General features: G+C 48.5%; 28 non-coding genes and 4 pseudogenes across 28 annotated transcripts; 28 read left to right on the plus strand and 4 right to left on the minus strand.

The window, feature by feature from the left end:
* Positions 1-4,649: 4,649 nt before the first annotated feature.
* On the minus strand, positions 4,650-4,765 carry LOC135005474 (U5 spliceosomal RNA). The gene has a single exon (XR_010206044.1). It is a non-coding gene; the product is annotated as a U5 spliceosomal RNA (small nuclear RNA).
* Positions 4,766-5,039: 274 nt separating this feature from the next.
* On the minus strand, positions 5,040-5,155 carry LOC135005473 (U5 spliceosomal RNA). The gene has a single exon (XR_010206043.1). It is a non-coding gene; the product is annotated as a U5 spliceosomal RNA (small nuclear RNA).
* A 286-nt stretch (positions 5,156-5,441) lies between these two features.
* LOC135005471 (U5 spliceosomal RNA) lies at positions 5,442-5,557 on the minus strand. The gene has a single exon (XR_010206041.1). It is a non-coding gene; the product is annotated as a U5 spliceosomal RNA (small nuclear RNA).
* Positions 5,558-5,827: 270 nt separating this feature from the next.
* Positions 5,828-5,943, minus strand: LOC135005472 (U5 spliceosomal RNA). Its single transcript, XR_010206042.1, has one exon. It is a non-coding gene; the product is annotated as a U5 spliceosomal RNA (small nuclear RNA).
* Positions 5,944-6,087: 144 nt separating this feature from the next.
* On the plus strand, positions 6,088-6,250 carry LOC135005468 (U1 spliceosomal RNA). The gene has a single exon (XR_010206039.1). It is a non-coding gene; the product is annotated as a U1 spliceosomal RNA (small nuclear RNA).
* A 671-nt stretch (positions 6,251-6,921) lies between these two features.
* Positions 6,922-7,085, plus strand: LOC135005446 (U1 spliceosomal RNA). Its single transcript, XR_010206021.1, has one exon. It is a non-coding gene; the product is annotated as a U1 spliceosomal RNA (small nuclear RNA).
* Positions 7,086-7,237: 152 nt separating this feature from the next.
* On the plus strand, positions 7,238-7,400 carry LOC135005469 (U1 spliceosomal RNA). The gene has a single exon (XR_010206040.1). It is a non-coding gene; the product is annotated as a U1 spliceosomal RNA (small nuclear RNA).
* Positions 7,401-8,061: 661 nt separating this feature from the next.
* Positions 8,062-8,225, plus strand: LOC135005476 (U1 spliceosomal RNA). Its single transcript, XR_010206046.1, has one exon. It is a non-coding gene; the product is annotated as a U1 spliceosomal RNA (small nuclear RNA).
* A 152-nt stretch (positions 8,226-8,377) lies between these two features.
* On the plus strand, positions 8,378-8,540 carry LOC135005464 (U1 spliceosomal RNA). The gene has a single exon (XR_010206035.1). It is a non-coding gene; the product is annotated as a U1 spliceosomal RNA (small nuclear RNA).
* A 615-nt stretch (positions 8,541-9,155) lies between these two features.
* LOC135005447 (U1 spliceosomal RNA) lies at positions 9,156-9,319 on the plus strand. Its single transcript, XR_010206022.1, has one exon. It is a non-coding gene; the product is annotated as a U1 spliceosomal RNA (small nuclear RNA).
* Positions 9,320-9,471: 152 nt separating this feature from the next.
* LOC135005461 (U1 spliceosomal RNA) lies at positions 9,472-9,607 on the plus strand (annotated as a pseudogene).
* Positions 9,608-10,295: 688 nt separating this feature from the next.
* Positions 10,296-10,459, plus strand: LOC135005443 (U1 spliceosomal RNA). The gene has a single exon (XR_010206019.1). It is a non-coding gene; the product is annotated as a U1 spliceosomal RNA (small nuclear RNA).
* A 152-nt stretch (positions 10,460-10,611) lies between these two features.
* On the plus strand, positions 10,612-10,774 carry LOC135005466 (U1 spliceosomal RNA). The gene has a single exon (XR_010206037.1). It is a non-coding gene; the product is annotated as a U1 spliceosomal RNA (small nuclear RNA).
* Positions 10,775-11,389: 615 nt separating this feature from the next.
* LOC135005448 (U1 spliceosomal RNA) lies at positions 11,390-11,553 on the plus strand. The gene has a single exon (XR_010206023.1). It is a non-coding gene; the product is annotated as a U1 spliceosomal RNA (small nuclear RNA).
* Positions 11,554-11,705: 152 nt separating this feature from the next.
* On the plus strand, positions 11,706-11,841 carry LOC135005462 (U1 spliceosomal RNA; annotated as a pseudogene).
* A 698-nt stretch (positions 11,842-12,539) lies between these two features.
* LOC135005445 (U1 spliceosomal RNA) lies at positions 12,540-12,703 on the plus strand. Its single transcript, XR_010206020.1, has one exon. It is a non-coding gene; the product is annotated as a U1 spliceosomal RNA (small nuclear RNA).
* A 152-nt stretch (positions 12,704-12,855) lies between these two features.
* Positions 12,856-13,018, plus strand: LOC135005467 (U1 spliceosomal RNA). The gene has a single exon (XR_010206038.1). It is a non-coding gene; the product is annotated as a U1 spliceosomal RNA (small nuclear RNA).
* A 672-nt stretch (positions 13,019-13,690) lies between these two features.
* Positions 13,691-13,854, plus strand: LOC135005451 (U1 spliceosomal RNA). Its single transcript, XR_010206026.1, has one exon. It is a non-coding gene; the product is annotated as a U1 spliceosomal RNA (small nuclear RNA).
* A 153-nt stretch (positions 13,855-14,007) lies between these two features.
* LOC135005458 (U1 spliceosomal RNA) lies at positions 14,008-14,170 on the plus strand. Its single transcript, XR_010206033.1, has one exon. It is a non-coding gene; the product is annotated as a U1 spliceosomal RNA (small nuclear RNA).
* A 671-nt stretch (positions 14,171-14,841) lies between these two features.
* LOC135005449 (U1 spliceosomal RNA) lies at positions 14,842-15,005 on the plus strand. Its single transcript, XR_010206024.1, has one exon. It is a non-coding gene; the product is annotated as a U1 spliceosomal RNA (small nuclear RNA).
* Positions 15,006-15,157: 152 nt separating this feature from the next.
* LOC135005453 (U1 spliceosomal RNA) lies at positions 15,158-15,320 on the plus strand. The gene has a single exon (XR_010206028.1). It is a non-coding gene; the product is annotated as a U1 spliceosomal RNA (small nuclear RNA).
* Positions 15,321-15,991: 671 nt separating this feature from the next.
* LOC135005454 (U1 spliceosomal RNA) lies at positions 15,992-16,154 on the plus strand. The gene has a single exon (XR_010206029.1). It is a non-coding gene; the product is annotated as a U1 spliceosomal RNA (small nuclear RNA).
* A 152-nt stretch (positions 16,155-16,306) lies between these two features.
* Positions 16,307-16,458, plus strand: LOC135005463 (U1 spliceosomal RNA; annotated as a pseudogene).
* Positions 16,459-17,141: 683 nt separating this feature from the next.
* Positions 17,142-17,305, plus strand: LOC135005465 (U1 spliceosomal RNA). The gene has a single exon (XR_010206036.1). It is a non-coding gene; the product is annotated as a U1 spliceosomal RNA (small nuclear RNA).
* A 152-nt stretch (positions 17,306-17,457) lies between these two features.
* LOC135005460 (U1 spliceosomal RNA) lies at positions 17,458-17,599 on the plus strand (annotated as a pseudogene).
* Positions 17,600-18,293: 694 nt separating this feature from the next.
* LOC135005442 (U1 spliceosomal RNA) lies at positions 18,294-18,457 on the plus strand. Its single transcript, XR_010206018.1, has one exon. It is a non-coding gene; the product is annotated as a U1 spliceosomal RNA (small nuclear RNA).
* A 152-nt stretch (positions 18,458-18,609) lies between these two features.
* Positions 18,610-18,772, plus strand: LOC135005456 (U1 spliceosomal RNA). The gene has a single exon (XR_010206031.1). It is a non-coding gene; the product is annotated as a U1 spliceosomal RNA (small nuclear RNA).
* Positions 18,773-19,443: 671 nt separating this feature from the next.
* On the plus strand, positions 19,444-19,607 carry LOC135005475 (U1 spliceosomal RNA). The gene has a single exon (XR_010206045.1). It is a non-coding gene; the product is annotated as a U1 spliceosomal RNA (small nuclear RNA).
* A 152-nt stretch (positions 19,608-19,759) lies between these two features.
* LOC135005457 (U1 spliceosomal RNA) lies at positions 19,760-19,922 on the plus strand. The gene has a single exon (XR_010206032.1). It is a non-coding gene; the product is annotated as a U1 spliceosomal RNA (small nuclear RNA).
* A 671-nt stretch (positions 19,923-20,593) lies between these two features.
* On the plus strand, positions 20,594-20,757 carry LOC135005452 (U1 spliceosomal RNA). Its single transcript, XR_010206027.1, has one exon. It is a non-coding gene; the product is annotated as a U1 spliceosomal RNA (small nuclear RNA).
* A 153-nt stretch (positions 20,758-20,910) lies between these two features.
* On the plus strand, positions 20,911-21,073 carry LOC135005459 (U1 spliceosomal RNA). The gene has a single exon (XR_010206034.1). It is a non-coding gene; the product is annotated as a U1 spliceosomal RNA (small nuclear RNA).
* A 671-nt stretch (positions 21,074-21,744) lies between these two features.
* On the plus strand, positions 21,745-21,908 carry LOC135005450 (U1 spliceosomal RNA). Its single transcript, XR_010206025.1, has one exon. It is a non-coding gene; the product is annotated as a U1 spliceosomal RNA (small nuclear RNA).
* The last annotated feature ends 62 nt before the right edge of the window (positions 21,909-21,970 follow it).

The following is a 21,970-nucleotide window of genomic DNA, read 5'->3' on the forward strand; positions in this document are numbered from 1 at the left end:
GGGTGGTTTGCGTGAGCTTGGTTACAAGAGGAAGGGATTTACTGGTCAGTGGACTGCTTCCGCTGTCACCCAAAGTTTTTGAACTTGTCACTGACTTATTATGAATGCGCTGCAGGTGACGTATAAGGGAGGATGTTCCGAGGTGGTTAACGTCCTTACCCCTACTTATTACAGCTTGACAAAGGGAACACACGGCTTGACACCTGTTGTCCGCATTTCTGGTGAAATACTTCCACACCGAAGAGCTGATTTTTTTGGTATTTTCACCAGGCATGTCAACGGCCATATTCCTACCACGGACAACAGGTGTCTCCCCGGGTGCCTGACTTAAACAAACCACCTCACCATCAGAATCCTCCTGGTCAATTTCCTCCCCAGCGCCAGCAACACCCATATCCTCCTCATCCTGGTGTACTTCAACACTGACATCTTCAATCTGACTATCAGGAACTGGACTGCGGGTGCTCCTTCCATCACTTGCAGGGGGCGTGCAAATGGTGGAAGGCGCATGCTCTTCACGTCCAGTGTTGGGAAGGTCAGGCATCGCAACCGACACAATTGGAGTCGGACTCTCCTTGTGGATTTGGGATTTCGAAGAACGCACAGTTCTTTGCGGTGCTACTGCTTTTGCCAGCTTTAGTCTTTTCATTTTTCTAGCGAGAGGCTGAGTGCTTCCATCCTCATGTGAAGCTGAACCACTAGCCATGAACATAGGCCAGGGCCTCAGCCGTTCCTTGCCACTCCGTGTGGTAAATGGCATATTGGCAAGTTTACGCTTCTCCTCCGACAATTTTATTTTAGGTTTTGGAGTCCTTTTTTTACTGATATTTGGTGTTTTGGATTTGACATGCTCTGTACTATGACATTGGGCATCGGCCTTGGCAGACGACGTTGCTGGCATTTCATCGTCTCGGCCATGACTAGTGGCAGCAGCTTCAGCACGAGGTGGAAGTGGATCTTGATCTTTCCCTAATTTTGGAACCTCAACATTTTTGTTCTCCATATTTTAATAGGCACAACTAAAAGGCACCTCAGGTAAACAATGGAGATGGATGGATTGGATACTAGTATACAATTATGGACGGGCTGCCGAGTGCCGACACAGAGGTAGCCACAGCCGTGAACTACCGCACTGTACTGTGTCTGCTGCTAATATATAGACTGGTTGATAAAGAGATAGTATACTCGTAACTAGTATGTATGTATAAAGAAAGAAAAAAAAACCACAGTTAGGTGGTATATACAATTATGGACGGGCTGCCGAGTGCCGACACAGAGGTAGCCACAGCCGTGAACTACCGCACTGTACTGTGTCTGCTGCTAATATATAGACTGGTTGATAAAGAGATAGTATACTCGTAACTAGTATGTATGTATAAAGAAAGAAAAAAAAACCACGGTTAGGTGGTATATACAATTATGGACGGGCTGCCGAGTGCCGACACAGAGGTAGCCACAGCCGTGAACTACCGCACTGTACTGTGTCTGCTGCTAATATATAGACTGGTTGATAAAGAGATAGTATACTCGTAACTAGTATGTATGTATAAAGAAAGAAAAAAAAACCACGGTTAGGTGGTATATACAATTATGGACGGGCTGCCGAGTGCCGACACAGAGGTAGCCACAGCCGTGAACTACCGCACTGTACTGTGTCTGCTGCTAATATAGACTGGTTGATAAAGAGATAGTATACTCGTAACTAGTATGACTATAAAGAAAGAATAAAAAACCACGGTTAGGTGGTATATACAATTATGGACGGGCTGCCGAGTGCCGACACAGAGGTAGCCACAGCCGTGAACTACCGCACTGTACTGTGTCTGCTGCTAATATATAGACTGGTTGATAAAGAGATAGTATACTCGTAACTAGTATGTATGTATAAAGAAAGAAAAAAAAACCACGGTTAGGTGGTATATACAATTATGGACGGGCTGCCGAGTGCCGACACAGAGGTAGCCACAGCCGTGAACTACCGCACTGTACTGTGTCTGCTGCTAATATATAGACTGGTTGATAAAGAGATAGTATACTCATAACTAGTATGTATGTATAAAGAAAGAAAAAAAAACCACGGTTAGGTGGTATATACAATTATGGACGGGCTGCCGAGTGCCGACACAGAGGTAGCCACAGCCGTGAACTACCGCACTGTACTGTGTCTGCTGCTAATATATAGACTGGTTGATAAAGAGATAGTATACTCGTAACTAGTATGTATGTATAAAGAAAGAAAAAAAAACCACGGTTAGGTGGTATATACAATTATGGACGGGCTGCCGAGTGCCGACACAGAGGTAGCCACAGCCGTGAACTACCGCACTGTACTGTGTCTGCTGCTAATATAGACTGGTTGATAAAGAGATAGTATACTCGTAACTAGTATGTATGTATAAAGAAAGAAAAAAAAACCACGGTTAGGTGGTATATACAATTATGGACGGGCTGCCGAGTGCCGACACAGAGGTAGCCACAGCCGTGAACTACCGCACTGTACTGTGTCTGCTGCTAATATATAGACTGGTTGATAAAGAGATAGTATACTCGTAACTAGTATGTATGTATAAAGAAAGAAAAAAAAACCACGGTTAGGTGGTATATACAATTATGGACGGGCTGCCGAGTGCCGACACAGAGGTAGCCACAGCCGTGAACTACCGCACTGTACTGTGTCTGCTGCTAATATATAGACTGGTTGATAAAGAGATAGTATACTCGTAACTAGTATGTATGTATAAAGAAAGAAAAAAAAACCACGGTTAGGTGGTATATACAATTATGGACGGGCTGCCGAGTGCCGACACAGAGGTAGCCACAGCCGTGAACTACCGCACTGTACTGTGTCTGCTGCTAATATAGACTGGTTGATAAAGAGATAGTATACTCGTAACTAGTATGTATGTATAAAGAAAGGAAAAAAAACCACGGTTAGGTGGTATATACAATTATGGACGGGCTGCCGAGTGCCGACACAGAGGTAGCCACAGCCGTGAACTGCCGCACTGTACTGTGTCTGCTGCTAATATAGACTGGTTGATAAAGAGATAGTATACTCGTAACTAGTATGACTATAAAGAAAGAAAAAAAAAACCACGGTTAGGTGGTATATACAATTATGGACGGGCTGCCGAGTGCCGACACAGAGGTAGCCACAGCCGTGAACTACCGCACTGTACTGTGTCTGCTGCTAATATAGACTGGTTGATAAAGAGATAGTATACTACTAATATTATATATACTGGTGGTCAGGTCACTGGTCACTAGTCACACTGGCAGTGGCACTCCTGCAGCAAAAGTGTGCACTGTTTAATTTTAATATAATATTATGTACTCCTGGCTCCTGCTATAACCTATAACTGGCACTGCAGTGCTCCCCAGTCTCCCCCACAATTATAAGCTGTGTGAGCTGAGCACAGTCAGATATATATATATACATTGATGCAGCACACTGGGCTGAGCAGTGCACACAGATATGGTATGTGACTGAGTCACTGTGTGTATCGTTTTTTTCAGGCAGAGAACGGATATATTAAATAAAACAAACAACTGCACTGTCTGGTGGTCACTGTGGTCGTCAGTCACTAAACTCTGCACTCTCTTCTACAGTATCACAGCCTCGGGTCAATCTCTCTCTCTCTCTCTCAACCCTAATCTAAATGGAGAGGACGCCAGCCACGTCCTCTCCCTATCAATCTCAATGCACGTGTGAAAATGGCGGCGACGCGCGGCTCCTTATATAGAATCCGAGTCTCGCGAGAATCCGACAGCGTCATGATGACGTTCGGGCGCGCTCGGGTTAACCGAGCAAGGCGGGAGGATCCGAGTCTGCTCGGACCCGTGAAAAAAACATGAAGTTCGTGCGGGTTCGGATTCAGAGAAACCGAACCCGCTCATCTCTAGTCCTTTCTACACTTTACCACTCTCCACCGGTATTATTATTTCTCCGCTCTCAAGTTCTACATTTCAGTTCATATTTCATCGCTCCCAAGTTCATTTATTATTTAACTGGTTCCAGCCAGTATCCACTACGTGCTAACAACAGTCAGGTTCCAGCCAGTATCCACAGCAGCTGTTTTATCTTCAGCAACCCAGCTTTTCCTGGAACACCAGCTGGCACAATCCTGGGTTATCTCCATTGCTACAGTCGGGCCTGGTAAGGACTTTCCATCTAGAAGATCATAAGAACTATCTCACACTACCAGTGCCCTGTGGCTCCTGCCATCCTGTAGTACCCAGGAACTGTATTTATTCTTTGCTGACTTTTACGTTTTCTTTTACTGCTGCTGTGTTGCGGAGTTGTCATAATAAACATCATTGACTTTTATCCAAGTTGTCGTGGTCACGCCTTCGGGCATTTATTATTTATGTTACTTACATGTCCAGGGGTCTGATACAACCTCCCAGGTTCCGGTACATCTCAGCCCCTACAACTGAGGCTGCCTCCCGTCAGCTCAGGCCCTCAGTTGTGACAGCTTCCCCTTGCTATAAACATGGTTTGTACTCTTTTCCATGTGCTCCCAGATCTTTCAAACAATTAGTGTGGTCAAGAAAGTTCTGTTTGAAAAGAAACAAACATTTACTGTCATTTCTATGCAAATGAGCTTACATTAAAGCACACTCGTTCTATCTTTAAACCGATAAAATAAAACCCCAATAAGATGGGGCATGCAAAAATTGAGATAAAACTCAGTTTTGCTCCTCTCCACGGAAATCTTTAGTAAAAGGCGAAAGATTTGTTCGTTCTGAAGAGAAACCACAGCATGACCAAGATTCTACCTGTCGCCTGAGTGCCATGCCAGCAGTCCTCATTCAGCTCAAAGTGAGCACCAACTTTGAAAGAAAGAAAGCAGATTTCTCACCAGGCTTCCCCTTGCTATAAACATGGTTTGTACTCTTTTCCATGTGCTCCCAGATCTTTCAAGCAATTAGTATAGTCAAGAAAGTTCTGTTTGAAAAGAAACAAACATTTACTGTCATTTCTATGCAAATGAGCTTACATTAAAGCACACTCGTTCTATCTTTAAACTGATAAAAGAAACCCCAATAAGACGGGGCATGCAAAAATTGAGATAAAACTCAGTTTTGCTCCTCTCCACGGAAATCTTTAGTAAAAGGCGAAAGATTTGTTCGTTCTGAAGAGAAACCAGAGCATGACCAAGATTCCACCTGTCGCCTGAGTGCCATGCCAGCAGTCCTCATTCAGCTCAAAGTGAGCACCCAATTTGAAAGAAAGAAAGCAGATTTCTCACCAGGCTTCCCCTTGCTATAAGCATGGTTTGTACTCTTTTCCATGTGCTCCCAGATCTTTCAAGCAATTAGTATGGTCAAGAAAGTTCTGCTTGAAAAGAAACAGGCATTTATTGTCATTGTTATGCAAATAAACTTACATTAAAGCTAACAAGAAAGCACACTCGTTCTGTCTTTAATCCGATAAAAGAAACCCCAATAATATGGGGCATGCAAAAATTGAGATAAAACTCAGTTTTGCTCCTCTCCACGGAAATCTTTAGTAAAAGGCGAAAGATTTGTTCGTTCTGAAGAGAAACCAGAGCATGACCAAGATTCCACCTGTCGCCTGAGTGCCGTGCCAGCAGTCCTCATTCAGATCAAAGTGAGCGCCCAATTTGAAAGAAAGCAGATTTCTCACCTGTCTTCTCCTTGCTATAAGCATGGTTTGTACTGTATTCCATGTGCTCCCAGATCTTTCAAGCAAGTAGCATGGTCAAGAAAGTTCTGTTTGAAAAGAAACAAACATTTACTGTCATTTCTATGCAAATGAGCTTACATTAAAGCACACTCATTCTATCTTTAAACCGATAAAAGAAACCCCAAAAAGATGGGGCATGCAAAAATTGAGATAAAACTCGGTTTTGCTCCTCTCCACGGAAATCTTTAGTAAAAGGCGAAAGATTTGTTCGTTCTGAAGAGAAACCAGAGCATGACCAAGATTTTTATCTGAAAATATGTGTTCTCCCTGCAGTTGTTGTCCCCAGATGAGAGTTCCCTTGTGCTGCCTCAGTTGAATCTCCTTTACTTGACAGGGGGATGCTCGAGCAGCGACCCTCCCCAGCTCTAGCCCAACTCCTACTTACCTGCCAGGTGAGATACTATGATCATGAAGGTGCTTCTCCCAGGGCAAGGCTCACCCATTGCACTCTGGGTGTGCTGCTTCTGCGTTTTCCCCAAATGTGGGAAACTTGACTGCATAATTTGTGTTTCCCCTGGTCGGCTCTCGTATAATTCAGATCTCTTTGTCTCAGGTCTCTCTCCAGCCTAGTTTGCTGTCTGTTTCCACTTCTCTTTTCTTGAGCCGCTCCCTTCTATGCCCTTGCGCACTATCCTGACTTCTCCCGTCTGCTTACTTCGTGCCTTCCAACGCACAATGCAAACTACAGGTAGTGCTGCAGGGCCCACACCCTTTTACTTGCCTTACAGAGCGTCTCTGGAGCAGTTACAGTGCCCAGCTGCTGCAAGAAATCAGCTTGAATGCTTCAGGGGCTGGGGCATAGCCAACATGAGCCCCACACCGAAGGAGGGTGGAGGTGTGTAATGCGAACTAGGGGTCATCCAAGCGCCGCAAAAGGCCGCCATGCCCTGCACGCCCCTTGTCTCTTTTCATATGCAGACGAGGGTTGAAGCCAACTTTGACCCACTGTTTGGATGACATCACCATATGCAAATCCATCTGCTGCAGGCCTTCCCCCAGGAATGCTTGCACTAGTTGTTGCATTTGGTTTGTTGTTTGGGGGTGCTTCAGTATTAGGCAGCCTTCTGCCCTCCCATGTTCATCTGAAAATATGTGATCTCCCTGCAGTTGTTGTCCCCAGATGAGAGTTCCCTTGTGCTGCCTCAGTTGAATCTCCTTTACTTGACAGAGATGTGCCTGAGCAGCGGCCCTCCCCAGCCCTATCCCAAATCATACTTATTTTGCATAGGCGATACCATGGTCATGAAGATTGTTCTCCCAGGGTGAGGTTCATTCATTGCATTCTGGGTATGCTGACCCCTGTGATTTCCCCAAATGTGGGAAACTCGACTGCATTATTTGTGGTAGTGGGGGACTGTGTTTGTGCTTTCCTCTGGTCAGCTCTGGTAAAAATCAGATTTCTTTATATCAGATCTTCCTCTAGCCTTGTTCTTCTTTCGAGAGTTCCCTTGTGCTGCCTCAGTTGGATCTCTTTCACTTGAGAGGGGGGTGCCCGAGCAGCGACCCTCCCCAGCTCTAGCCCAACTCCTACTTACCTGCCAGGTGAGATACTATGATCATGGAGGTGCTTCTCCCAGGGCAAGGCTCACCCATTGCACTCTGGTTGTGCTGCCCCTGCGATTTCCCCAAATGTGGGAAACTTGACTGCATAATTTGTGTTTCCCTTGGTCATCTCTCGTATAATTCAGATCTCTTTGTCTCAGGTCTCTCTCCAGCCTAGTTTGCTGTCTGTTTCCACTTCTCTTTTCTTGAGCCGCTCCCTTCTATGCCCTTGCGCACTATCCTGACTTCTCCCGTCTGCTTACTTCGTGCCTTCCAATGCACAATGCAAACTACAGGTAGTGCTGCAGGGCCCACACCCTTTTACTTGCCTTACAGAGCAGCTCTGGAGCAGTTACAGTGCCCAGCTGCTGCAAGAAATCAGCTTGAATGCTTCAGGGGCTGGGGCATAGCCAACATGAGCCCCACACCGAAGGAGGGTGGAGGTGTGTAATGCGAACTAGGGGTCATCCAAGCGCCGCAAAAGGCCGCCATGCCCTGCACGCCCCTTTTCTCTTTTCATATGCAGACGAGGGTTGAAGCCAACTTTGACCCACTGCTTGGATGGCATCACCATATGCAAATCCATCTGCTGCAGGCCTTCCCCCAGGAATGCTTGCACTAGTTGTTGCATTTGGTTTGTTGTTTGGGGGTGCTTCAGTATTAGGCCCTCCCATGTTCATCTGAAAATATGTGTTCTCCCTGCAGTTGTTGTCCCCAGATGAGAGTTCCCTTGTGCTGCCTCAGTTGAATCTCCTTTACTTGAAAGAGATGTGCCTGAGCAGCGGCCCTCCCAAGCCCTATCCCAAATCATACTTATTTTGCATAGGAGAGACCATGGTCTTGAAGATTGTTCTCCCAGGGTGAGGTTCATTCATTGCATTCTGGGTATGCTGACCCCTGTGATTTCCCCAAATGTGGGAAACTCAACTGCATTATTTGTGGTAGTGGGGGACTGTGTTTGTGCTTTCCTCTGGTCAGCTCTGGTAAAAGTCAGATTTCTTTGTTTCAGATCTTCCTCTAGCCTTGTTCTTCTTTCGAGAGTTCCCTTGTGCTGCCTCAGTTGGATCTCCTTCACTTGACAGGGGGGTGCCCGTGCAGCGACTCTCCCCAGCTCTAGCCCAACTTCTACTTACCTGCCAGGTGAGATACTATAATCATGAAGGTGCTTCTCCCAGGGCAAGGCTCACCCATTGCACTCTGGATGTGCTGCCCCTGCGATTTCCCCAAATGTGGGAAACTTGACTGCATAATTTGTGTTTCCCCTGGTCGGCTCTCGTATAATTCAGATCTCTTTGTCTCAGGTCTCTCTCCAGCCTAGTTTGCTGTCTGTTTCCACTTCTCTTTTCTTAAGTGCCTTCCAATGCACAATGCAAACTACAGGTAGTGCTGCAGGGCCCACACCCTTTTACTTGCCGTACAGAGCAGCTCTGGAGCTGTTACAGTGCCCAGCTGCTGCAAGAAATCAGCTTGAATGCTTCAGGGGCTGGGGCATAGCAAACATGAGCCCCACACCGAAGGAGGGTGGGGGTGTTTAATGCGAACTAAGGGTCATCCAAGCGCCGCAAAAGGCCGCCATGCCCTGCATACCCCTTTTCTTTTTTCATATGCAGATAAGGGTTCCAGCCAACTTTGGCCCACTGCTTGGATGACATCACCGTATGCAAATCCGTCTTCTGCAGAACTTCCCCCAGGAATGCTTGTACTAGTTGTTGCATTTGGTTTGTTGTTTGGGGGTGCTTCAGTATTAGGCAGCCTTCTGCCCTCCCATGTTCATCTGAAAATATGTGTTCTCCCTGCAGTTGTTGTCCCCAGATGGGAGTTCCCTTGTGCTGCCTCAGTTGAATCTCCTTTACTTGACAGAGATGTGCCTGAGCAGCGGCCCTCCCCAGCCCTATCCCAAATCATACTTATTTTGCATAGGAGATACCATGGACATGAAGATTGTTCTCCGAGGGTGAGGTTCATTCATTGCATTTTGGGTATGCTGACCCCTGTGATTTCCCCAAATGTGGGAAACTCGACTGCATTATTTGTGGTAGTGGGGGACTGTGTTTGTGCTTTCCTCTGGTCAGCTCTGGTAAAAATCAGATTTCTTTATATCAGATCTTCCTCTAGCCTTGTTCTTCTTTCGAGAGTTCCCTTGTGCTGCCTCAGTTGGATCTCTTTCACTTGAGAGGGGGGTGCCCGAGCAGCGACCCTCCCCAGCTCTAGCCCAACTCCTACTTACCTGCCAGGTGAGATACTATGATCATGAAGGTGCTTCTCCCAGGGCAAGGCTCACCCATTGCACTCTGGTTGTGCTGCCCCTGCGATTTCCCCAAATGTGGGAAACTTGACTGCATAATTTGTGTTTCCCTTGGTCATCTCTCGTATAATTCAGAACTCTTTGTCTCAGGTCTCTCTCCAGCCTAGTTTGCTGTCTGTTTCCACTTCTCTTTTCTTGAGCCGCTCCCTTCTATGCCCTTGCGCACTATCCTGACTTTTCCCGTCTGCTTACTTCGTGCCTTCCAACGCACAATGCAAACTACAGGTAGTGCTGCAGGGCCCACACCCTTTTACTTGCCTTACAGAGCAGCTCTGGAGCAGTTACAGTGCCCAGCTGCTGCAAGAAATCAGCTTGAATGCTTCAGGGGCTGGGGCATAGCCAACATGAGCCCCACACCGAAGGAGGGTGGAGGTGTGTAATGCGAACTAGGGGTCATCCAAGCGCCGCAAAAGGCCGCCATGCCCTGCACGCCCCTTTTCTCTTTTCATATGCAGACGAGGGTTGAAGCCAACTTTGACCCACTGCTTGGATGGCATCACCATATGCAAATCCATCTGCTGCAGGCCTTCCCCCAGGAATGCTTGCACTAGTTGTTGCATTTGGTTTGTTGTTTGGGGGTGCTTCAGTATTAGGCCCTCCCATGTTCATCTGAAAATATGTGTTCTCCCTGCAGTTGTTGTCCCCAGATGAGAGTTCCCTTGTGCTGCCTCAGTTGAATCTCCTTTACTTGAAAGAGATGTGCCTGAGCAGCGGCCCTCCCAAGCCCTATCCCAAATCATACTTATTTTGCATAGGAGAGACCATGGTCTTGAAGATTGTTCTCCCAGGGTGAGGTTCATTCATTGCATTCTGGGTATGCTGACCCCTGTGATTTCCCCAAATGTGGGAAACTCAACTGCATTATTTGTGGTAGTGGGGGACTGTGTTTGTGCTTTCCTCTGGTCAGCTCTGGTAAAAGTCAGATTTCTTTGTTTCAGATCTTCCTCTAGCCTTGTTCTTCTTTCGAGAGTTCCCTTGTGCTGCCTCAGTTGGATCTCCTTCACTTGACAGGGGGGTGCCCGTGCAGCGACTCTCCCCAGCTCTAGCCCAACTTCTACTTACCTGCCAGGTGAGATACTATAATCATGAAGGTGCTTCTCCCAGGGCAAGGCTCACCCATTGCACTCTGGATGTGCTGCCCCTGCGATTTCCCCAAATGTGGGAAACTTGACTGCATAATTTGTGTTTCCCCTGGTCGGCTCTCGTATAATTCAGATCTCTTTGTCTCAGGTCTCTCTCCAGCCTAGTTTGCTGTCTGTTTCCACTTCTCTTTTCTTAAGTGCCTTCCAATGCACAATGCAAACTACAGGTAGTGCTGCAGGGCCCACACCCTTTTACTTGCCGTACAGAGCAGCTCTGGAGCTGTTACAGTGCCCAGCTGCTGCAAGAAATCAGCTTGAATGCTTCAGGGGCTGGGGCATAGCAAACATGAGCCCCACACCGAAGGAGGGTGGGGGTGTTTAATGCGAACTAAGGGTCATCCAAGCGCCGCAAAAGGCCGCCATGCCCTGCATACCCCTTTTCTTTTTTCATATGCAGATGAGGGTTCCAGCCAACTTTGGCCTACTGCTTGGATGACATCACCGTATGCAAATCCGTCTTCTGCAGAACTTCCCCCAGGAATGCTTGTACTAGTTGTTGCATTTGGTTTGTTGTTTGGGGGTGCTTCAGTATTAGGCAGCCTTCTGCCCTCCCATGTTCATCTGAAAATATGTGTTCTCCCTGCAGTTGTTGTCCCCAGATGGGAGTTCCCTTGTGCTGCCTCAGTTGAATCTCCTTTACTTGACAGAGATGTGCCTGAGCAGCGGCCCTCCCCAGCCCTATCCCAAATCATACTTATTTTGCATAGGAGATACCATGGACATGAAGATTGTTCTCCGAGGGTGAGGTTCATTCATTGCATTTTGGGTATGCTGACCCCTGTGATTTCCCCAAATGTGGGAAACTCGACTGCATTATTTGTGGTAGTGGGGGACTGTGTTTGTGCTTTCCTCTGGTCAGCTCTGGTAAAAATCAGATTTCTTTATATCAGATCTTCCTCTAGCCTTGTTCTTCTTTCGAGAGTTCCCTTGTGCTGCCTCAGTTGGATCTCTTTCACTTGAGAGGGGGGTGCCCGAGCAGCGACCCTCCCCAGCTCTAGCCCAACTCCTACTTACCTGCCAGGTGAGATACTATGATCATGAAGGTGCTTCTCCCAGGGCAAGGCTCACCCATTGCACTCTGGTTGTGCTGCCCCTGCGATTTCCCCAAATGTGGGAAACTTGACTGCATAATTTGTGTTTCCCTTGGTCATCTCTCGTATAATTCAGAACTCTTTGTCTCAGGTCTCTCTCCAGCCTAGTTTGCTGTCTGTTTCCACTTCTCTTTTCTTGAGCCGCTCCCTTCTATGCCCTTGCGCACTATCCTGACTTCTCCCGTCTGCTTACTTCGTGCCTTCCAACGCACAATGCAAACTACAGGTAGTGCTGCAGGGCCCACACCCTTTTACTTGCCTTACAGAGCAGCTCTGGAGCAGTTACAGTGCCGAGCTGCTGCAAGAAATCAGCTTGAATGCTTCAGGGGCTGGGGCATAGCCAACATGAGCCCCACACCGAAGGAGGGTGGAGGTGTGTAATGCGAACTAGGGGTCATCCAAGCGCCGCAAAAGGCCGCCATGCCCTGCACGCCCCTTTTCTCTTTTCATATGCAGACGAGGGTTGAAGCCAACTTTGACCCACTGCTTGGATGGCATCACCATATGCAAATCCATCTGCTGCAGGCCTTCCCCCAGGAATGCTTGCACTAGTTGTTGCATTTGGTTTGTTGTTTGGGGGTGCTTCAGTATTAGGCAGCCTTCTGCCCTCCCATGTTCATCTGAAAATATGTGTTCTCCCTGCAGTTGTTGTCCCCAGATGAGAGTTCCCTTGTGCTGCCTCAGCTGAATCTCCTTTACTTGACAGAGATGTGCCTGAGCAGCGGCCCTCCCCAGCCCTATCCCAAATCATACTTATTTTGCATAGGAGAGACCATGGTCTTGAAGATTGTTCTCCCAGGGTGAGGTTCATTCATTGCATTCTGGGTATGCTGACCCCTGTGATTTCCCCAAATGTGGGAAACTCAACTGCATTATTTGTGGTAGTGGGGGACTGTGTTTGTGCTTTCCTCTGGTCAGCTCTGGTAAAAGTCAGATTTCTTTGTTTCAGATCTTCCTCTAGCCTTGTTCTTCTTTCGAGAGTTCCCTTGTGCTGCCTCAGTTGGATCTCCTTCACTTGACAGGGGGATGCCCGTGCAGCGACTCTCCCCAGCTCTAGCCCAACTTCTACTTACCTGCCAGGTGAGATACTATAATCATGAAGGTGCTTCTCCCAGGGCAAGGCTCACCCATTGCACTCTGGATGTGCTGCCCCTGCGATTTCCCCAAATGTGGGAAACTTGACTGCATAATTTGTGTTTCCCCTGGTCGGCTCTCGTATAATTCAGATCTCTTTGTCTCAGGTCTCTCTCCAGCCTAGTTTGCTGTCTGTTTCCACTTCTCTTTTCTTAAGCCGCTCCATTCTATGGCCTTGCGCACTATCCTTACTTCTCCCGTCTGCTTACTTTGTGCCTTCCAATGCACAATGCAAACTACAGGTAGTGCTGCAGGGCCCACACCCTTTTACTTGCCGTACAGAGCAGCTCTGGAGCAGTTACAGTGCCCAGCTACTGCAAGAAATCAGCTTGAATGCTTCAGGGGCTGGGGCATAGCCAACATGAGCCCCACACCGAAGGAGGGTGGAGGTGTTTAATGCGAACTAGGGGTCATCCAAGTGCCGCAAAAGGCCGCCATGCCCTGCACGCCCCTTTTCTCTTTTCATATGCAGACGAGGGTTGAAGCCAACTTTGACCCACTGCTTTGGATGACATCACCATATGCAAATCCATCTGCTGCAGGCCTTCCCCCAGGAATGCTTGCACTAGTTGTTGCATTTGGTTTGTTGTTTGGGGGTGCTTCAGTATTAGGCAGCCTTCTGCCCTCCCATGTTCATCTGAAAATATGTGTTCTCCCTGCAGTTGTTGTCCCCAGATGAGAGTTCCCTTATGCTGCCTCAGTTGAATCTCCTTTACTTGACAGAGATGTGCCTGAGCAGCGGCCCTCCCCAGCCCTATCCCAAATCATACTTATTTTGCATAGGAGAGACCATGGTCATGAAGATTATTCTCCCAGTGTGAGGTTCATTCATTGCATTCTGGGTATGCTGACCCCTGTGATTTCCCCAAATGTGGGAAACTCGACAGCATTAATTGTGGTAGTGGGGGACTGTGTTTGTGTTTTCCTCTGGTCAGCTCTGGTAAAAGTCAGATTTCTTTGTCTCAGATCTTCCTCTAGCCTTGTTCTTCTTTCGAGAATTCCCTTGTGCTGCCTCAGTTGGATCTCCTTCACTTGACAGGGGGGGTACCCGAGCAGCGACCCTCCCCAGCTCTAGCCCAACTCCTACTTACCTGCCAGGTGAGATACTATGATCACGTAGGTGCTTCTCCCAGGGCAAGGCTCACCCATTGCACTCTGGGTGTGCTGCTCCTGCGATTTCCCCAAATGTGGGAAACTTGACTGCATAATTTGTGTTTCCCCTGGTCGGCTCTCGTATAATTCAGATCTCTTTGTCTCAGGTCTCTCTCCAGCCTAGTTTGCTGTCTGTTTCCACTTCTCTTTTCTTAAGCCGCTCCATTCTATGGCCTTGCGCACTATCCTTACTTCTCCCGTCTGCTTACTTTGTGCCTTCCAATGCACAATGCAAACTACAGGTAGTGCTGCAGGGCCCACACCCTTTTACTTGCCGTACAGAGCAGCTCTGGAGCTGTTACAGTGCCAAGCTGCTGCAAGAAATCAGCTTGAATGCTTCAGGGGCTGGGGCATGGCCAACATGAGCCCCACACCGAAGGAGGGTGGGGGTGTTTAATGCGAACTAAGGGTCATCCAAGCGCCGCAAAAGGCCGCCATGCCCTGCATACCCCTTTTCTCTTTTCATATGCAGATGAGGGTTCCAGCCAACTTTGGCCCACTGCTTGGATGACATCACCGTATGCAAATCCGTCTTCTGCAGACCTTCCCCCAGGAATGCTTGTACTAGTTGTTGCATTTGGTTTGTTGTTTGGGCGTGCTTCAGTATTAGGCAGCCTTCTGCCCTCCCATGTTCATCTGAAAATATGTGTTCTCCCTGCAGTTGTTGTCCCCAGATGAGAGTTCCCTTGTGCTGCCTCAGTTGAATCTCCTTTACTTGACAGAGATGTGCCTGAGCAGCGGCCCTCCCCAGCCCTATCCCAAATCATACTTATTTTGCATAGGAGATACCATGGTCATAAAGATTGTTCTCCCAGGGTGAGGTTCATTCATTGCATTCTGGGTATGCTGACCCCTGTGATTTCCCCAAATGTGGGAAACTCAACTGCATTATTTGTGGTAGTGGGGGACTGTTTTTGTGTTTTCCTCTGGTCAGCTCTGGTAAAAGTCAGATTTCTTTGTCTCAGATCTTACTCTAGCCTTGTTCTTCTTTCGAGAGTTCCATTGTGCTGCCTCAGTTTGATCTCCTTCACTTGACAGGGTGGTACCCGAGCAGCGACCCTCCCCAGCTCTAGCCCAACTCCTACATACCTGCCAGGTGAGATACTATGATCATGAAGGTGCTTCTCCCAGGGCAAGGCTCACCCATTGCACTCTGGGTGTGCTGCTCCTGCGATTTCCCCAAATGTGGGAAACTTGACTGCATAATTTGTGTTTCCCCTGGTCGGCGCTCGTATAATTCAGATCTCTTTGTCTCAGGTCTCTCTCCAGCCTAGTTTGCTGTCTGTTTCCACTTCTGTTTTCTTGAGCCGCTCCCTTCTATGCCCTTGCGCACTATCCTGACTTCTCCCGTCTGCTTACTTTGTGCCTTCCAACGCACAATGCGAACTACAGGTAGTGCTGCAGGGCCCACACCCTTTTACTTGCCGTACAGAGCAGCTCTGGAGCTGTTACAGTGCCCAGCTGCTGCAAGAAATCAGCTTGAATGCTTCAGGGGCTGGGGCATAGCCAACATGAGCCCCACACCGAAGGAGGGTGGAGGTATTTAATGCGAACTAGGGGTCATCCAAGCACCGCAAAAGGCCGCCATGCCCTGCATAACCCTTTTCTCTTTTCATATGCAGATGAGGGTTCCAGCCAACTTTGGCCCACTGCTTGGATGACATCACCGTATGCAAATCCGTCTTCTGCAGACCTTCTCCCAGGAATGCTTGCACTAGTTGTTACATTTGGTTTGTTGTTTGGGGGTGCTTCAGTATTAGGCAGCCTTCTGCCCTCCCATGTTCATCTGAAAATATGTGTTCTCCCTGCAGTTGTTGTCCCCAGATGAGAGTTCCCTTGTGCTGCCTCAGTTGAATCTCCTTTACTTGACAGAGATGTGCCTGAGCAGCGGCCCTCCCCAGCCCTATCCCAAATCATACTTATTTTGCATAGGAGATACCATGGTCATGAAGATTGTTCTCCCAGGGTGAGGTTCATTCATTGCATTCTGGGTATGCTGACCCCTGTGATTTCCCCAAATTGGGAAACTCGACTGCATTATTTGTGGTAGTGGGGGACTGTGTTTGTGCTTTCCTCTGGTCAGCTCTGGTAAAATACAGATTTCTTTGTCTCAGATCTTCCTCTAGCCTTGTTCTTTTTTCGAGAGTTTCCTTGTGCTGCCTCAGTTGGATCTCCTTCACTTGACAGGGGGGTGCCCGAGCAGCGACCCTCCCCAGCTCTAGCCCAACTCCTACTTACCTGCCAGGTGAGATACTATGATCAGGAAGGTGCTTCTCCCAGGGCAAGGCTCACCCATTGCACTCTGGGTGTGCTGCTCCTACGATTTCCCCAAATGTGGGACACTTGACTGCACAATTTGTGTTTCCTCTAGTTGGCTACTCGTATAATTCAGATCTCTTTGTCTCAGGTCTCTCTCCAGCCTAGTTTGCTGTCTGTTTCCACTTCTCTTTTCTTGAGCCCCTGCCTTCTATGCCCTTGTGCACTCTCCTGACTTCTCCTGTCTGCTTACTTTGTGCCTTCCAACGCACAATGCGAACTACAGGTAGTGCTGCAGGGCCCACACCCTTTTACTTGCCTTACAGAGCAGCTCTGGAGCTGTTACAGTGCCCAGCTGCTGCAAGAAATCAGCTTGAATACTTCAGGGGCTGGGGCATAGCCAACATGAGCCCCACACCGAAGGAGAATGGAGGTGTTTAATGCGAACTAGGGGTCATCCAAGCACCGCAAAAGGCCGCCATGCCCTGCATAACCCTTTTCTCTTTTCATATGCAGATGAGGGTTCCAGCCAACTTTGGCCCACTGCTTGGATGACATCACCGTATGCAAATCCGTCTTCTGCAGACCTTCTCCCAGGAATGCTTTTACTAGTTGTTGCATTTGGTTTGTTGTTTGGGGGTGCTTCAGTATTAGGCAGCCTTCTGCCCTCCCATGTTCATCTGAAAATATGTGTTCTCCCTGCAGTTGTTGTCCCCAGATGAGAGTTCCCTTGTGCTGCCTCAGTTGAATCTCCTTTACTTGACAGAGATGTGCCTGAGCAGCGGCCCTCCCCAGCCCTATCCCAAATCATACTTATTTTGCATAGGAGATACCATGGTCATGAAGATTGTTCTCCCAGGGTTAGGTTCATTCATTGCATTCTGGGTATGCTGACCCCTGTGATTTCCCCAAATGTGGGAAACTCAACTGCATTATTTGTGGTAGTGGGGGACTGTGTTTGTGCTTTCCTCTGGTCAGCTCTGGTAAAAGTCAGATTTCTTTGTCTCAGATCTTCCTCTAGCCTTGTTCTTCTTTCGAGAGTTCCCTTGTGCTGCCTCAGTTGGATCTCCTTCACTTGACAGGGGGGTGCCCGAGCAGCGACCCTCCCCAGCTCTAGCCCAACTCCTACTTACCTGCCAGGTGAGATACTATGATCATGTAGGTGCTTCTCCCAGGGCAAGGCTCACCCATTGCACTCTGGGTGTGCTGCCCCTGCGATTTCCCCAAATGTGGGAAACTTGACTGCATAATTTGTGTTTCCCCTGGTCGGCTCTCATATAATTCAGATCTCTTTGTCTCAGGTCTCTCTCCAGCCTAGTTTGCTGTCTGTTTCCACTTCTTTTTTCTTGAGCCCCTCCCTTCTATACCCTTGTGGACTCTCCTGACTTCTCCTCCTGTCTGCTTACTTTGTGCCTTCCAACGCACAATGCAAACTACAGGTAGTGCTGCAGGGCCCACACCCTTTTACTTGCCTTTCAGAGCAGCTCTGGAGCTGTTACAGTGCCCAGCTGCTGCAAGAAATCAGCTTGAATGCTTCAGGGGCTGGGGCATAGCCAACATGAGCCCCACACCGACGGAGGGTGGAGGTGTTTAATGCGAACTAAGGGTCATCCAAGCACCGCAAAAGGCCGCCATGCCCTGCATACCCCTTTTCTCTTTTCATATGCAGATGAGGGTTCCAGCCAACTTTGGCCCACTGCTTGGATGACATCACCGTATGCAAATCCGTCTTCTGCAGACCTTCCCCCAGGAATGCTTGTACTAGTTGTTGCATTTGGTTTGTTGTTTGGGGTGCTTCAGTATTAGGCAGCCTTCTGCTCTCCCATGTTTATCTGAAAATATGTGTTCTCCCTGCAGTTGTTGTCCCCAGATGAGAGTTCCCTTGTGCTGCCTCAGTTGAATCTCCTTTACTTGACAGAGATGTGCCTGAGCAGCGGCCCTCCCCAGCCCTATCCCAAATCATACTTATTTTGCATAGGAGATACCATGGTCATGAAGATTGTTCTCCCAGGGTGAGGTTCATTCATTGCATTCTGGGTATGCTGACCCCTGTGATTTCCCCAAATGTGGGAAACTCGACTGCATTATTTGTGGTAGTGGGGGACTGTGTTTGTGCTTTCCTCTGGTCAGCTCTGGTAAAAGTCAGATTTCTTTGTCTCAGATCTTCCTCTTGCCTTGTTCTTTTTTTGAGAGTTTCCTTGTGCTGCCTCAGTTGAATCTCCTTCACTTGACAGGGGGGTGCCCGAGCAGCGACCCTCCCCAGCTCAAGCCCAACTCCTACTTACCTGCCAGGTGAGATACTATGATCAGGAAGGTGCTTCTCCCAGGGCAAGGCTCACCCATTGCACTCTGGGTGTGCTGCTCCTACGATTTCCCCAAATGTGGGAAACTTGACTGCATAATTTGTGTTTCCCTTGGTCATCTCTCGTATAATTCAGATCTCTTTGTCTCAGGTCTCTCTCCAGCCTAGTTTGCTGTCTGTTTCCACTTCTCTTTTCTTGAGCCGCTCCCTTCTATGCCCTTGCGCACTATCCTGACTTCTCCCGTCTGCTTACTTCGTGCCTTCCAACGCACAATGCAAACTACAGGTAGTGCTGCAGGGCCCACACCCTTTTACTTGCCTTACAGAGCAGCTCTGGAGCAGTTACAGTGCCCAGCTGCTGCAAGAAATCAGCTTGAATGCTTCAGGGGCTGGGGCATAGCCAACATGAGCCCCACACCGAAGGAGGGTGGAGGTGTGTAATGCGAACTAGGGGTCATCCTAGCGCCGCAAAAGGCCGCCATGCCCTGCACGCCCCTTTTCTCTTTTCATATGCAGACGAGGGTTGAAGCCAACTTTGACCCACTGCTTGGATGGCATCACCATATGCAAATCCATCTGCTGCATGCCTTCTCCCAGGAATGCTTGCACTAGTTGTTGCATTTGGTTTGTTGTTTGGGGATGCTTCAGTATTAGGCAGCCTTCTGCCCTCCCATGTTCATCTGAAAATATGTGTTCTCCCTGCAGTTGTTGTCCCCAGATGAGAGTTCCCTTGTGCTGCCTCAGTTGAATCTCCTTTACTTGACAGAGATGTGCCTGAGCAGCGGCCCTCCCCAGCCCTATCACAAATCATACTTATTTTGCATAGGAGATACCATTATCATGAAGATTGTTCTCCCAGGGTGAGGTTCATTCATTGCATTCTGGGTATGCTGACCCCTGTGATTTCCCCAAATGTGGGAAACTCGACTGCATTATTTGTGGTAGTGGGGGACTGTGTTTGTGCTTTCCTCTGGTCAGCTCTGGTAAAAGTCAGATTTCTTTGTCTCAGATCTTCCTCTAGCCTTGTTCTTTTTTCGAGAGTTTCCTTGTGCTGCCTCAGTTGGATCTCCTTCACTTGGCAGGGGGGTGCCCGAACAGCGACCCTCCCCAGCTCTAGCCCAACTCCTACTTACCTGCCAGGTGAGATACTATGATCAGGAAGGTGCTTCTCCCAGGGCAAGGCTCACCCATTGCACTCTGGGTGTGCTGCTCCTACGATTTCCCCAAATGTGGGAAACTTGACTGCATAATTTGTGTTTCCCTTGGTCATCTCTCGTATAATTCAGATCTCTTTGTCTCAGGTCTCTCTCCAGCCTAGTTTGCTGTCTGTTTCCACTTCTCTTTTCTTGAGCCGCTCCCTTCTATGCCCTTGCGCACTATCCTGACTTCTCCCGTCTGCTTACTTCGTGCCTTCCAACGCACAATGCAAACTACAGGTAGTGCTGCAGGGCCCACACCCTTTTACTTGCCTTACAGAGCAGCTCTGGAGCTGTTACAGTGCCCAGCTGCTGCAAGAAATCAGCTTGAATGCTTCAGTGGCTGGGGCATAGCCAACATGAGCCCCACACCGAAGGAGGGTGGAGGTGTTTAATGCGAACTAGGGGTCATCCAAGCACCGCAAAAGGCCGCCATGCCCTGCACACCCCTTTTTTATTTTCATATGCAGACGAGGGTTGAAGCCAACTTTGACCCACTGCTTGGATGACATCACCATATGCAAATCCATCTGTGGCAGGCCTTCCCCCAGGAATGCTTGCACTAGTTGTTGCATTTGGTTTGTTGTTTGGGGGTGCTTCAGTATTAGGCAGCCTTCTGCCCTCCCATGTTCATCTGAAAATATGTGTTCTCCCTGCAGTTGTTGTCCCCAGATGAGAGTTCCCTTATGCTGCCTCAGTTGAATCTCCTTTACTTGACAGAGATGTGCCTGAGCAGCGGCCCTCCCCAGCCCTATCCCAAATCATACTTATTTTGCATAGGAGAGACCATGGTCATGAAGATTATTCTCCCAGTGTGAGGTTCATTCATTGCATTCTGGGTATGCTGACCCCTGTGATTTCCCCAAATGTGGGAAACTCGACAGCATTAATTGTGGTAGTGGGGGACTGTGTTTGTGTTTTCCTCTGGTCAGCTCTGGTAAAAGTCAGATTTCTTTGTCTCAGATCTTCCTCTAGCCTTGTTCTTCTTTCGAGAATTCCCTTGTGCTGCCTCAGTTGGATCTCCTTCACTTGACAGGGGGGGTACCCGAGCAGCGACCCTCCCCAGCTCTAGCCCAACTCCTACTTACCTGCCAGGTGAGATACTATGATCACGTAGGTGCTTCTCCCAGGGCAAGGCTCACCCATTGCACTCTGGGTGTGCTGCTCCTGCGATTTCCCCAAATGTGGGAAACTTGACTGCATAATTTGTGTTTCCCCTGGTCGGCTCTCGTATAATTCAGATCTCTTTGTCTCAGGTCTCTCTCCAGCCTAGTTTGCTGTCTGTTTCCACTTCTCTTTTCTTAAGCCGCTCCATTCTATGGCCTTGCGCACTATCCTTACTTCTCCCGTCTGCTTACTTTGTGCCTTCCAATGCACAATGCAAACTACAGGTAGTGCTGCAGGGCCCACACCCTTTTACTTGCCGTACAGAGCAGCTCTGGAGCTGTTACAGTGCCAAGCTGCTGCAAGAAATCAGCTTGAATGCTTCAGGGGCTGGGGCATGGCCAACATGAGCCCCACACCGAAGGAGGGTGGGGGTGTTTAATGCGAACTAAGGGTCATCCAAGCGCCGCAAAAGGCCGCCATGCCCTGCATACCCCTTTTCTCTTTTCATATGCAGATGAGGGTTCCAGCCAACTTTGGCCCACTGCTTGGATGACATCACCGTATGCAAATCCGTCTTCTGCAGACCTTCCCCCAGGAATGCTTGTACTAGTTGTTGCATTTGGTTTGTTGTTTGGGCATGCTTCAGTATTAGGCAGCCTTCTGCCCTCCCATGTTCATCTGAAAATATGTGTTCTCCCTGCAGTTGTTGTCCCCAGATGAGAGTTCCCTTGTGCTGCCTCAGTTGAATCTCCTTTACTTGACAGAGATGTGCCTGAGCAGCGGCCCTCCCCAGCCCTATCCCAAATCATACTTATTTTGCATAGGAGATACCATGGTCATAAAGATTGTTCTCCCAGGGTGAGGTTCATTCATTGCATTCTGGGTATGCTGACCCCTGTGATTTCCCCAAATGTGGGAAACTCAACTGCATTATTTGTGGTAGTGGGGGACTGTTTTTGTGTTTTCCTCTGGTCAGCTCTGGTAAAAGTCAGATTTCTTTGTCTCAGATCTTACTCTAGCCTTGTTCTTCTTT

This window comes from Pseudophryne corroboree, unplaced genomic scaffold (genome assembly GCF_028390025.1).
Source record: "Pseudophryne corroboree isolate aPseCor3 unplaced genomic scaffold, aPseCor3.hap2 scaffold_2025, whole genome shotgun sequence".
Classification (NCBI taxonomy): Eukaryota; Metazoa; Chordata; class Amphibia; order Anura; family Myobatrachidae; genus Pseudophryne; species Pseudophryne corroboree.